General features: G+C 41.3%; 1 long non-coding RNA gene across 7 annotated transcripts in view; it reads left to right on the plus strand.

The window, feature by feature from the left end:
* LOC102159243 overlaps positions 1-12,327 on the plus strand; it is a 331,402-nt gene that overhangs the window by 6,536 nt on the left and 312,539 nt on the right. Inside the window, exon 3 of one of the 7 annotated variants that reach the window (XR_002345458.1) lies at positions 4,658-4,849. The exons of 5 other annotated variants lie outside the window; for them this stretch is intronic. This is a non-coding gene — a long non-coding RNA (uncharacterized LOC102159243). Of the gene's footprint in view, positions 1-1,247; positions 2,409-4,657; positions 4,850-12,327 lie in introns of those variants that run through there. One more of the 7 variants, XR_002345457.1, reaches the window with a different exon arrangement.

A 12,327-nucleotide genomic window follows, 5' to 3' on the forward strand; every position in this document is an offset into this window, starting at 1 on the left:
AGTGGAGGGCCTTCTTAACACAAGTGCAGACAAGAAAGTCTCAGGCCTATAAAATAAACAATAAATTGAATTTGTCTAGAATAAGAGTAGTGGAATGTAAGTTTGGACCACTGTCCTGGCCCATTTTCTTATAAGACTTCCATGTCTTTAGGAAACATTCCATCATTGAAAGTCTAACTTTTTGCGTCACCTGAAAACTCAGGAATAGCATACCCAGAGTCAGTCCCATAGGGGATGTAAGAGGTAAAATTGGTGGTTTTGGCTGTTCATTGTCTATCCTGACTTCTTAACAGCAGCCTACATTTATTTGGGCAAACACCTCTCTGCAATATTATCCTCTGTCATGTGGCATGGCATTGGCTCTGCTTTTTAGCTCCAGGGTTAAACCTTTTAGCTATAATTGATTGGTTCAGATGAAGGTAAGGGACCTAGTCAGGTCCATTGAGAGCAAGGCCCATGGCTTTCAGGAAACGGTAAGGAAGTTGAACATTTTATTCCGTGCTAACCATAAAGCTGAGAGGATGTGGGATCTGGGGCTTCTACAACCATCTTTTCATCTAGTAGGGAGGGCCTGGCTCAGAGAGGCAGGATCATTATTGAATATCAAATATTCAGTATTTGATAAGGGTATGCCTTTGACACCAGCTGGTATGCTGTACTCGAGTTGTGGTGCCTGGAGGAACTCATAGTTTTTAAGAAAGCTTAATTAATGGTGTATCATCTCAAACAAAAACACCGTCTGTGATTTTTGCTTTTACATAACCTTTTCATATTGCTTCTAAAAATATTTACAATAATTTCTTAGTACTATTTAAAACACATATCATATTCAACTTTCCTCAGTTGTTTCAGATTTTTTTCTTAATAGTTTTCTTGATTCAAGATTTAAACAAAATTATGGTATTTTGTTGCTGTTTAAAAGGAACCATTACTCTGAAAACCGTTAGAAACAACTGATGCATGAAGTCATGGGTTCAAGTCCTGGCTCTTCCACTAGCTGTGACCTCAGATACTCCACTTAACCTCTTGACTTGCCTCAGCGTATTTAACTCCGGAGTTGGGGGAAGATGGTGTGAGGTGGCAAATCATCACTGTGTGATTAAATGAGGGTTACTTTATGTGATGGTTAATTTTATGTCATCTTAATTAGGCCAGAGGGTACCCAGATATGAGGTCAAACTTTATTTAGGTTGTTTCTGTGAGGATGTTTCTGAATGAGATTAACATTTAAATCTTTCCTAATATAGGTGGGCCTCATCCAATCTGTTAAACAAAGTAGAAGAAAAAAGTGACCTTACCCTGATTGCAAATGCTTCCTGCCTGATGGCCTTTAAACTGGGACATTGATTTTTTGCTGTCTTTAGACTTGAGCTGGAACATTGGCTCTTCCTGCATCCTGAGCCTGCAGGTCTTTAGACTGGAACTACACCATGACCTTCCTCGGGCTCCAGCTTGCTGATTTATCCAGCACATATTGGGACCTGCCAGCCTCCATAATTGCAAGAGGCAGTTCCTTATAATAAACCTCTACGCAAACATACACACATACCCACACATTCCTACTGGTTCTATGTCTCTGGAGAACCTTAACTAACACACTTTGTAAGAAATGCCCACATTTCTAGTGCCAGTCGTCCCCATCTGCACACTTCTAGGACATCAGCCTTCCCCTCTTTTCTAGGACACCAGCCTTCCCCTCTTTTCTGAGCTTCCTGAGAGTTATCTCACCTGAGCTTATAAGCAGTCTTCTCATAGCTCTCCACTTGTTGCTGTCTGAAACCCCCTACTGCATGTGTGCATACCTTATTCCCACTACCCAAAAGGCACAAAATCCCAATGGCTCTGAAGACACACCTCTTAAATCTTGTATCTCACAAAGTTCCTCAAGAAAACAGGCCCTCCAGCCTCTTAGGGTAGGGCTCAGACCTGGTCCCATGGGCTGGGCTCACAGCTAACCCTATTAATAGAGGGTCCATGTCAACTTCTCTCCACCTTGACTTGGCTACAAGCGCTGTCCTACTAGACAAAAAGATCCTTGGGGCTGCTTGGGGGCCAGCCAGACACTTAATCCACATTTCAGTTCAGCCGTGACCTTGGCTCTAAGCTCCTCACTGAGTTGGAACTCAATACATATCAATTCTCTCTTCCTTAGATTTAGAAGTGAGGTGTCAAGACAAGAATATAGTCAATCTTGCTTCTTTCACGAGTGTGTTCAAGGACTAGCTCTGGTTAGTCTAGGGAATATTTTTTTTTTCTGAGCACATTTTTGGATAGAATCCTCCAACTCTGAACATAATGTAGCAGTTTTATGTTGTTCTATTTTCAAAGTGCATATTAGTGATATTAAAAATATGTTAGGTTTGGAGTTCCCATCGTGGCTCAGCGGAAACTCTGGCTAGTATCCATGAGGATGCAAGTTTAATCCCTGGCCTCGCTCAGTGGGTTGAGGATCCTGAGTTGCGGTAAGCTGTGGTGTAGGTCACAGATGCGGCTCGGATCCCTCGTTGCTGTGACTGTAGCGTAGGCCAGCAACTACAACTCTGATTCGACCCCTGGCCTGGGAACCTCCATAGGCTGAGGGTGTTCCCCCCGCTCCCCGCAAAAAAAAAAAAAAGACAAAAAATACGTTAGGTTTAACCAGAGTTGATTTTATAGGCAAAAAATGGTGAGGTATTGGTGATCTCTTTTGGCTCAAGCTAAGCAAGAATTGTTTGTAAGTGGGTGAGTTTAATCCTGTCGTATATGAGGGGGAAGAGAACAGGATGGATTGGAAGCAACACTGTACAGGATGCTCATTTGGGTCCCCTAGTCTTCTCTTCCCCTATCTCTAGCTCCCCTCTACTTCCCATTTCCCTTGTTATAATGCTGTTTTCTGAACACCCTGACCCAGTCATCTCATCCAGGACTGCTCCACCAACAGAGGCCTGAGTTCCAATGTCACTTTTGACTTCTTTTTAGAAGACCAATGGTCAGCCTTAGGAGGATATCAGTCTGATTAAGCATTTTTTGCACATAAGATGTGAATGACAATAACTTTGTTTAGCATTCTGTAGTATCCCTAGTGCCATTCACAGATAATTGGATTATCACCTCTTCTTGGGCATATAGTTGGGTCACCTCTCCATTGCTTCCTTTGATGTTTCCTTTTGAAGTTTGGTGTAGCCATATGCCTTGACTTGGTTAATAAAATGTGAACGTGGCTGACACACCACTTCTAGGAGGAAGCTTTCAGAAGGGGACGGTTTCAACTATTCCCTTTCAACAGTAGGGGGATTGCAAAAGTGCCTGCTAAGATGATGCCTCTGTTGGCATGGATTCCTGAGTGGCTACCGTGAGCAGAACCTCGTGCCAACCATTATTCATGTCCCAGCCAATGAGGTCAACATGTGGGAGGGGGTGATCTAATCCACACAGTTATTCTGGAACCCAGGGTCCTCCCACTTAGTGGTTCTCCTACGGCAGGGTTTTGAAAACTATGACCTGTGGGCCAAATCCAACTGGTTTTTGTAAATAAAAGTTTTATTGGAACACAGGCATGCATTCATTCACGTGGTATTGATATTGCTGCCCTGCTGCAATGGCACAGTTGAATAGTCATGACAGAGACTATAACCCCCAAAGCCTAAACTGTTTCATAGAAAACGTTTGCTGGCTTCCACCCCAGGTTCTTGGAGTTTCTCCCTGAATCCTTGAAGTCTGGCTGGTGATGAAGGAGGGGAGAGAACAGGAAAGGCTGCGTGGGTGGTTTTGTAGCCCATTCCTAAAGGTGGAGTACACCACTTTGATCCACATTCCGAAGCCCAGAGCTGTTACCTGGCCACATTTCATCACAGGGAGGCTGGGTTCTGTCATCTAACTGTGTGTCTAGGAGGAAAGTACGATTTGCTGAATGATCTCTGCCACATCTGCCTATATGTGTGGTCAGCTTGGCTGCTGTGGTCTCGCCATTCAGCCCCAGTTGGGGCAATAGCCAGTGAAAATTAGGAGTGATTCCTCTGCTCTTACACAGAGCTGCCTTGATCTGACTGGCTGAAGTAGCAGAGACTCCTTCTGAAGCCCTGGTCCTCCCTCAGTGATGACCCCACACACATCAGTCCCCAGTGACTAGTATTGGGTAGGGTCTAGCTGAACATAGACCTCTCTCCTTCCATTGTTAGGGCAAGTTCTGCATCACAGTGCAGGAAACTGTAGTCTGGCACTGGAGCTGTTTTGATCGCATACTTGGAATGCAGAACATAATGGTATCAATCTCTGAAAATCAAATGAAATCTTGTGGGAGTAGGTTAGGTCCAATGAATAAAATTATATAAAACAATTTCATACTTGACATTTACTGAGAGGGGCTTAACTTTTCCTATGTATTTTAGTCTGTTCAGCTGGTATTATTTATTCATGTCTCTTTCCCCATTTGGTTCACAATTTATCTTTTGGGAGCCTAGAATTAAACTGTAAAAATGTATATATGTTAGACACTGTTTTATGTTCCATCTATGGAGAAGTCATCAAAATCTCTAACAGAATAAGATTCAGCCTATTACAGGGGTGATTTAGCTGAAATAAAATGTAATGTTTAATTCACAGAAGCTGGAAAAAAATGAGATTTAGGAATATGGAATTGAATAATCAGTTGGAGAAATGACAGTGGTTTTTTTGTCAGAATCCCAGTTGAAAGAATATTAGGACATCAAGATTATGAATGGCCAGAGCCAAATGAGGATTCACGATAACCCAGCAGGATGAGATTGGCATCTGATTCCAAAGATAACAGATTACTCCCTAACACTGACAGAGTTAAATAAAGGAAATGCAGTGTTCTATGTCATATCCTTTAAAAAAAATTAAAAACAATATGTCATATCCTTTTGTTGTTTGGTCATATTTCGTGATAGGGCAAGAATTAATGTATAACAAAACAGGGAAGTTTCTGACACCCTTGTGACCAAACAGCTCCTCAGATATTGCATAGGCCGAGGGGAATAAAAACATGAATGGGAATCCTATGAGAGATATGGTTTGAGGAGGAAAATTGGAGAAGGAAAATCCAGAAAAGTGCCCAGATCTGCGTATGCATTTCCTAGGGTTGATGTGACAAGTTACCAGTAACTGAGTGCAGCAGATGTTTCTTCTTTCATAGCTCTGGAGGCTAGAGGTCTGAAATCAAGGAGTGTGCGGAGCACACTCTGAAGGCCCAGGGGAGGACCCTCTCCTCTCTTCTTCTTAGCTTCTGGTTGCTGCAACCCCTGACACTCTTTAGCATGTGGAGGCATCACTCCTGTCTCTGCCTCCATTGTCACCCTGAGTGTGTGTGTGTGTGTGTGTATTTTCTTCTCATGGGGGCACTGGTTATATTGGATTAAGGTCCATCCTCATCCGGTATCACTTCATCTTCACTTGATTATATCTGCAAAGGCCCTATCTCCAAGTAAGACCACATCCACAGGTTCCAGGGGTTAGGACATCAAAATGTCTTTTCAGGGAACACAATCCACGGCAATCAGTAACCAGAGTTGTCTATGATAGTGTTATGAGATGGGTGGAACAATCCACAGGAAGGGACTGACCCCTTGGAACCATCCCAAAAATGTAAAACAAGGGAGAAAATGCATCTTCCAGAGTTCCTGTTGTGACTCAGAGGGTTAAGGACCTGACATGGTATGCATGAGGATGTGGGTTCCATCCCTGGCCTGGCTAAGTGGGTTAAGGATCTGGCATTGCTGCAAGCTGTGGTGTGGGTTGCAGAGGCGGCTCAGATCTGGCATTGCTGTGGCTGTGGTGTAGGCCAGCAGCTGCAGCTCCTATTCAACCCCTACCCTGGGAACTTCCCTATGCCATAAAAAAAAGAAAGAAAATGCATCTTTAGTTTGGTTGATGATAAGTAACAATGAAAACATATCACTTTCTCTTTACCAGGCTTCTGGGAGCTTTTCATATGTTATGTAATTCTCACAAAGATCCTATGATATAGATATATTTTTTTTTATTATTATTTTCCCACTGTACAGCAAGGGGGTCAGGTCATCCTTAGATGTATACATTGCAGTTACAGTTTTTTCCCCCACCCTTTCTTCTGTTGCGACATGAGTATCTAGACATAGTTCTCAATGCTATTCAGCAGGATCTCCTTATAAATCTATTCTAGGTTGTGTCTGATAAGCCCAAGCTCCCGATCCCTCCCACTCCCTCCCCCTCCCATCAGGCAGCCACAAGTCTCTTCTCCAAGTCCATGATTTTCTTTTCTGAGGAGATGTTCATTTGTGCTGGATATTAGATTCCAGTTATAAGTGATATCATATGGTATTTGTCTTTGTCTTTCTGGCTCATTTCACTCAGTATGAGATTCTCTGGTTCCATCCATGTTGCTGCAAATGGCATTATGTCATCCTTTTTTATGGCTGAGTAGTATTCCATTGTGTATATATACCACCTCTTCCGAATCCAATCATCTGTCGATGGACATTTGGATTGTTTCCATGTCCTGGCTATTGTGAATAGGGCTGCAATGAACATGCGAGTGCATGTGTCTCTTTTAAGTAGAGCTTTGTCCGGATAGATGCCCAAGAGTGGGATTGCAGGGTCATATGGAAGTTCTATGTATAGATTTCTAAGGTATCTCCAAACTGTTCTCCATAGTGGCTGTACCAGTTTACATTCCCACCAGCAGTGCAGGAGGGTTCCCTTTTCTCCACAGCCCCTCCAGCATTTGTTATTTGTGGATTTATTAATGATGGCCATTCTGACTGGTGTGAGGTGGTATCTCATGGTAGTTTTGATTTGCATTTCTCTTATAATCAGCGATGTTGAGCATTTTTTCATGTGTTTGTTGGCCATCTGTATATCTTCCTTGGAGAAATGTCTATTCAGGTCTTTTGCCCATTTTTCCATTGATTGATTGGTTTTTTTGCTGTTGAGTTGTATAAGTTGCTTGTATATTCTAGAGATTAAGCCCTTGTCAGTTGCATCATTTGAAACTATTTTCTCCCATTCTGTAAGTTGTCTTTTTGTTTTCTTTTTGGTTTTCTTTGCTGTGCAAAAGCTTTTCAGTTTGATGAGGTCCCATGGGTTTATTTTTGCTCTAGTTTCTATTGCTTTGGGAGACTGACCTGAGAAAATATTCATGATGTTGATGTCAGAGAGTGTTTTGTCTATGTTTTCTTCTAGGAGTTTGATGGTGTCTTGTCGTATATTTAAGTCTTTCAGCCATTTGGAGTTTATTTTTGTGCATGGTGTGAGGGTGTGTTCTAGTTTCATTGCTTTGCATGCAGCTGTCCAGGTTTCCCAGCAATGCTTGCTGAATAGACTTTCCTTTTCCCATTTGATGTTCTTGCCTCCCTTGTCAAAGATTAATTGACCATAGGTGTCAGGGTTTATTTGCGGATTCTCTATTCTGTTCCATTGGTCTGTCTGTCTGTTTTGATACCAGTACCACACTTTTTGATGACTGTGGCTTTGTAGTATTTCTTGAAGTCTGGGAGAGTTATGCCTCCTGCTTGGTTTTTGTTTCTCAGGATTGTTTTGGCGATTCTGGGTCTTTTGTGGTTCCATATAAATGTTTGGATGGTTTGTTCTAGTTCTGTGAACAATGTCATGGGTAATTTGATAGGGATTGCATTGAATCTGTAGATTGCTTTGGGTAGGATGGCCATTTTCACAATATTGATTTTCCCAATCCAGGAACATGGAATATCTTTCCATTTCTTTACATCTTCTTTGATTTCTTTGATTAAGGTTTTATAGTTCTCAGCATATAGGTCCTTTACCTCTTTGGTCAGGTGTATTCCGAGGTATTTGATTTTGTGAGGTACAATTTTAAAAGGTATCATTTTTTTGTATTCCTTTTCTAATGTTTCATTGCTGGTATACAGAAATGCAACTGACGTCTGAATGTTAATCTTATATCCTGCCACTTTGCTGAATTTATTAATCAGTTCAAGGAGTTTTGGGGTTGAGTCCTTAGGGTTTTCTAGGTATAGTATCATATCATCTGCATACAGTGACAGTTTGATCTCTTCTCTTCCTATATGGATGCCTTTTATTTCTTTTGTTTGTCTAATTGCTGTGGCTAAGACTTCCAAAACGATGTTGAAGAGCAGTGGTGAGAGTGGGCATCCCTGTCTTGTTCCAGATTTGAGTGAGAAGGCTTTCAGTTTTTCCCCATTGAGGATTATATTTGCTGTGGGTTTATCATAAATGGCTTTGATTATATTCAGGAATGTTCCCTCTATACCCACTTTGGCGAGGGTCTTGATCATGAATGGATGTTGACTTTGTCAAATGCTTTTTCTGCGTCTATTGAGATGATCATATGATTTTTGATCTTTTTTTTTGTTAATGTGGTGTATGATGCTGATTGATTTGTGTATGTTGAACCATCCTTGTGAACCTGGGATGAACCCAACCTGGTCATGGTGTATAATTTTTTTGATATGTTGTTGGATTCGGTTGGCTAAGATTTTGTTGGGAATTTTTGCATCTATATTCATCAATGATATTGGCCGATAGTTTTCTTTTTTGGTGGTATCTCTGTCTGGTTTTGGAATGAGGGTGATGGTGGCCTCATAGAATGTCTTTGGGAGTATTCCTTCTTCTTCCACCTTTTGAAAGAGTTTAAGGAGGATGGGCACCAATTCCTCTTTATATGTTTGATAGAATTCACCTGTGAAGCCATCTGGTCCTGGGCTTTTATTTGTAGGGAGTGATTTTATGACCTCTTCAATTTCATTTCTAGTGATTGGTCTGTTCAGTTGGTCTGTTTCTGCTTGATTCAGTTTTGGCAAGCTGTAAGATTCTAGAAAATTGTCCATTTCTTCCAGATTGTCAAACTTGTTGCCATACAGTTGTTCATAGTATTCTCTTATGGTTTTTTGTATTTCTGCAGTATCCGTTGTGATTTCTCCTTTTTCATTTATAATTTTGGTGATTTGGGTTCTTTCTCTCCTCTTTTTAGTGAGTCTGGCCAGGGGTTTGTCAATTTTGTTTACCTTTTCAAAGAACCAGCTCTTGGTTTTATTAATTTTCTCTATTGTTTTTTGAGTCTCTATTTTATTGATTTCTTCTTTGATCTTTATAATTTCCTTCCTTCTGCTGACTTTAGGACTTTTTTGTTCTTCTTTTTCTAATTCGTTTAGGTGGTGGGTTAAGTTGTCAATTTGGGATCTTTCTTCTTTTTTGAGAAAGGCCTGGATTGCTATAAATTTCCCTCTGAGCCCTGCTTTCGCAGCATCCCATAGATTTTGAGAGGTTGTGTCTTCATTATCATTTGTTTCAAGGTAGTTTTTAATTTCCTTCTTGATTTCCTCATTGACCCATTGGTTTTTTAGTAGCATGTTGTTTAGTCTCCATGGAGTAGGTTTTTTCTCTTTGCTTTTCCCATGGTTGATTTCTAATTTCATGGCATTGTGGTCAGAGAAGATACTTGAGATAATTTCTATGCTCCTAAATTTATTGAGATTCGCTTTATGTCCCAATATGTGGTCGATTCTTGAGAATGTTCCATGAGCATTTGAGAAGAATGTGTATTCTGCTTTTTTTGGATGTAGTATCCTGAAGATATCAATTAAGTCTAACTTTTCTATTGTTTCCTTTAGGATCTCTGTTGCTTTATTGGTTTTCTGTCTAGAGGATCTGTCCATTGATGTGAGGGGGGTATTTAGGTCTCCTACCATGATTGTATTCTCATCAATATCTCCCTTTATGTCTGTTAATATTTGTTGTATGTATCTGGGTGCTCCTGTATTTGGGGCATATATGTTGACAATAGTAACATCCTCTCCTTGGATGGATCCCTTAATCATTAAATAGTGTCCTTCTTTGTCTTTCTTTATGCCTTTTGTTTTAAAGTCTATTTTGTCTGATATGAGCGTTGCGACTCCTGCTTTTCTGTCATGTCTATTGGCATGAAATATTTTTCCCCACCCTTTCACTTTCAATCTATATGTATCTTTTGTCCTAAGGTGAGTTTCTTGTAGGCAGCATATTGAAGGTTTTTGCCTTTTTATCCACTCAGCCACTCTGTGTCTTTTGATTGGGGCGTTCAGTCCATTGACATTTAAGGTGATAATTGATAGATGATTATTTATTGCCATTTGAACCTCGTGTTCCAGTTGATTCTATGGTTCTCCATTCTTCCTTTCTTTCTTTTTTTTTTTTTCCTTTGGTTGGATGGTCTCCTGTTATTATCTGCTTGAGTGTTTTTTTTTTTGTCATTTTTTGCAAATGCATTATTTGGTTTTGGCTTGTGGTTGCCCTGTTTTTTAAGTATGCTAACCCCTTCCCATAATTGTGTGTTTTAGCCTGATGGTCCTGTAAGTTCAAACTCTTCATTACTATATTAAAATTAAGAAGAGAGACATACATATAAACAAAAAGGGTTATTTACCTCCTGACATCCCTTGCCCACATTTTATGGTTTTGATGACTCTTTTTTCTTTTTTTCTTTTTAATTTTATTTTGTTTGAAGCATGTTCATGATTAAATCTGTATGCTGGCTTATTTGAGTGACTGCTCTCTGATTGCAGTTTCCTCAGTCCTAGTTCTTCCTCTTCTTCTTCTTTTTTTTTTCTTTTCTTTTTTCTTCCCTTTCCTTCCTTTCTTTTTGGTTTAGAGAAGCCCTTTCAATATTTCCTTTAACCTGGGTTTTGTGTTGCTGTATTCTTTAAGTTTTTGTTTGTTGGGAAAAATTTTTATTTCCCCTTCTATTTTAAATGATATTCTTGCTGGATAGAGTATTCTAGGTTGCATATTTTTTCCTTTTAGCACTTTAAATATCTCTTGCCATTCCCTCCTGGCCTGTAGTGTTTCTGTAGAGAAATCAGCTGATATTCTTATGGGGGTTCCCTTGAAGGTAACATTCTGTTTTTCTCTTGCTGCCTTTAGGATCCTCTCTTTATCACTAACTTTTGCCATTTTTATTATGATGTGTCTTGGTGTGGGTCTGTTTGGGTTCAGTTTGTTTGGGGCCCTCTGTGCTTCTTGTATCTTGAATCCAGTATCCTTTAGATTTGGGAAATTTCCAGCAATAATTTCTTCAAATATATTTTCCATTCCCTTATCTTTTTCTACTCCTTCTGGAATTCCTATTATGCGTAGATTGGCCTGCTTTATATTATCCCATAGGTCTCTTATATTGCTTTCCAGTTTTTTGATTCGGTTTTCTGTCTGTTGACCAGATTGAGTGATTTCCATTATTCTATCTTCCATATCACTGATTCGTTCTTCTGCATTATTCATTCTGGTTTTTACTGCCCCTAGTTCAGTTTGCATCTCTGCAAATGAATGTTCTTGTTTTTCTTGGCTCCTCCTTATATTTTCTAGTTCCTTTCTGAGGGTATCTGCATTACTGTTCATATCTTCTCTTAATTCCTTCAGTATTTTCACTATTTCTCTTTTGAACTCCAGGTCTGTCAGACTGCCGAGATCTGTTTCATTGTTGACTGTTTTAGGTGAGTTCTCCTGTTGGTTTGACTGGGGGTGGTTTCTCAGCTTCTTCATCTTGCTTGTTGTTTTCTTTCTTCTGAGGGAGTTGTACTCTCCGTGATCAGGCAGTGTTTGCCTTGTCACTGCCGTGGAGTATTTCCTGAGGGCTGGCGTTGTTGGTCAATCTTTTTTGAGGCAGTGTGGCTTTTCTGGAGTGTTGATGGGGCTAACAGTGTTTCTTTGAAGCAAAGGAGGACTTCCTGAGGGCAGACAGGACTGAGAGGTCCACACCGCGATGGTAGCAGATTTCACTTGGTCATGCAGAGCTTGCTCTGGTGTTTTTAGGCTGTGGGGTTCTTGCAGGGGGTTGGCGGTGTTGGGCAGCTGCTCTTTAGGGGTGCATCACCCCCTGGGGGCTGGAGCAGCTATCTGGGGCACTGAGAACCTAAGAGGCTCTTCCCTAGGGCAGCCCAACTCAGAAGGACAGCCTGAGAATGTAGGCGGATCTTTTCACAGTCTGGCTGAGCTTGTTGCAGCTTTTCTGGGCTGCAGGGGGTCCTGCCTGGAGCTGGCAGTCCTATGCAGCTGGTCCACTAGAGCATCCCCTGGGGGCTTGGGCGGGTAGCAGGGCCGTTGGAAACCGAAGAGGCTCCTCCCCGGGGCAACCCGACTCAGAAAAACCGTCCGAGAATTAGGCCGATCTATTCACAGCCTGGCTAAGCTTGTTCTAGCTTTTCTAGGCTGCAGGCCTTTTCTCGGGGGCTGTTGCTGTTTGGTGCTGCTCTGCGAAAGTGTAGCCCCTCCAAAGGGCAAGCAGGCCTGTGCAGGGACAGCCCCTGCGGTGGTAGGCTTCAGGCAATTGTTGAGGCCAGCCCCCCTGGATGGCAGGCAGCCCCAAGTCCGTGAGAGCGTAGG

The sequence above is a fragment of the Sus scrofa genome, chromosome 6 (assembly GCF_000003025.6).
Source record: "Sus scrofa isolate TJ Tabasco breed Duroc chromosome 6, Sscrofa11.1, whole genome shotgun sequence".
NCBI classification, from domain to species: Eukaryota; Metazoa; Chordata; class Mammalia; order Artiodactyla; family Suidae; genus Sus; species Sus scrofa.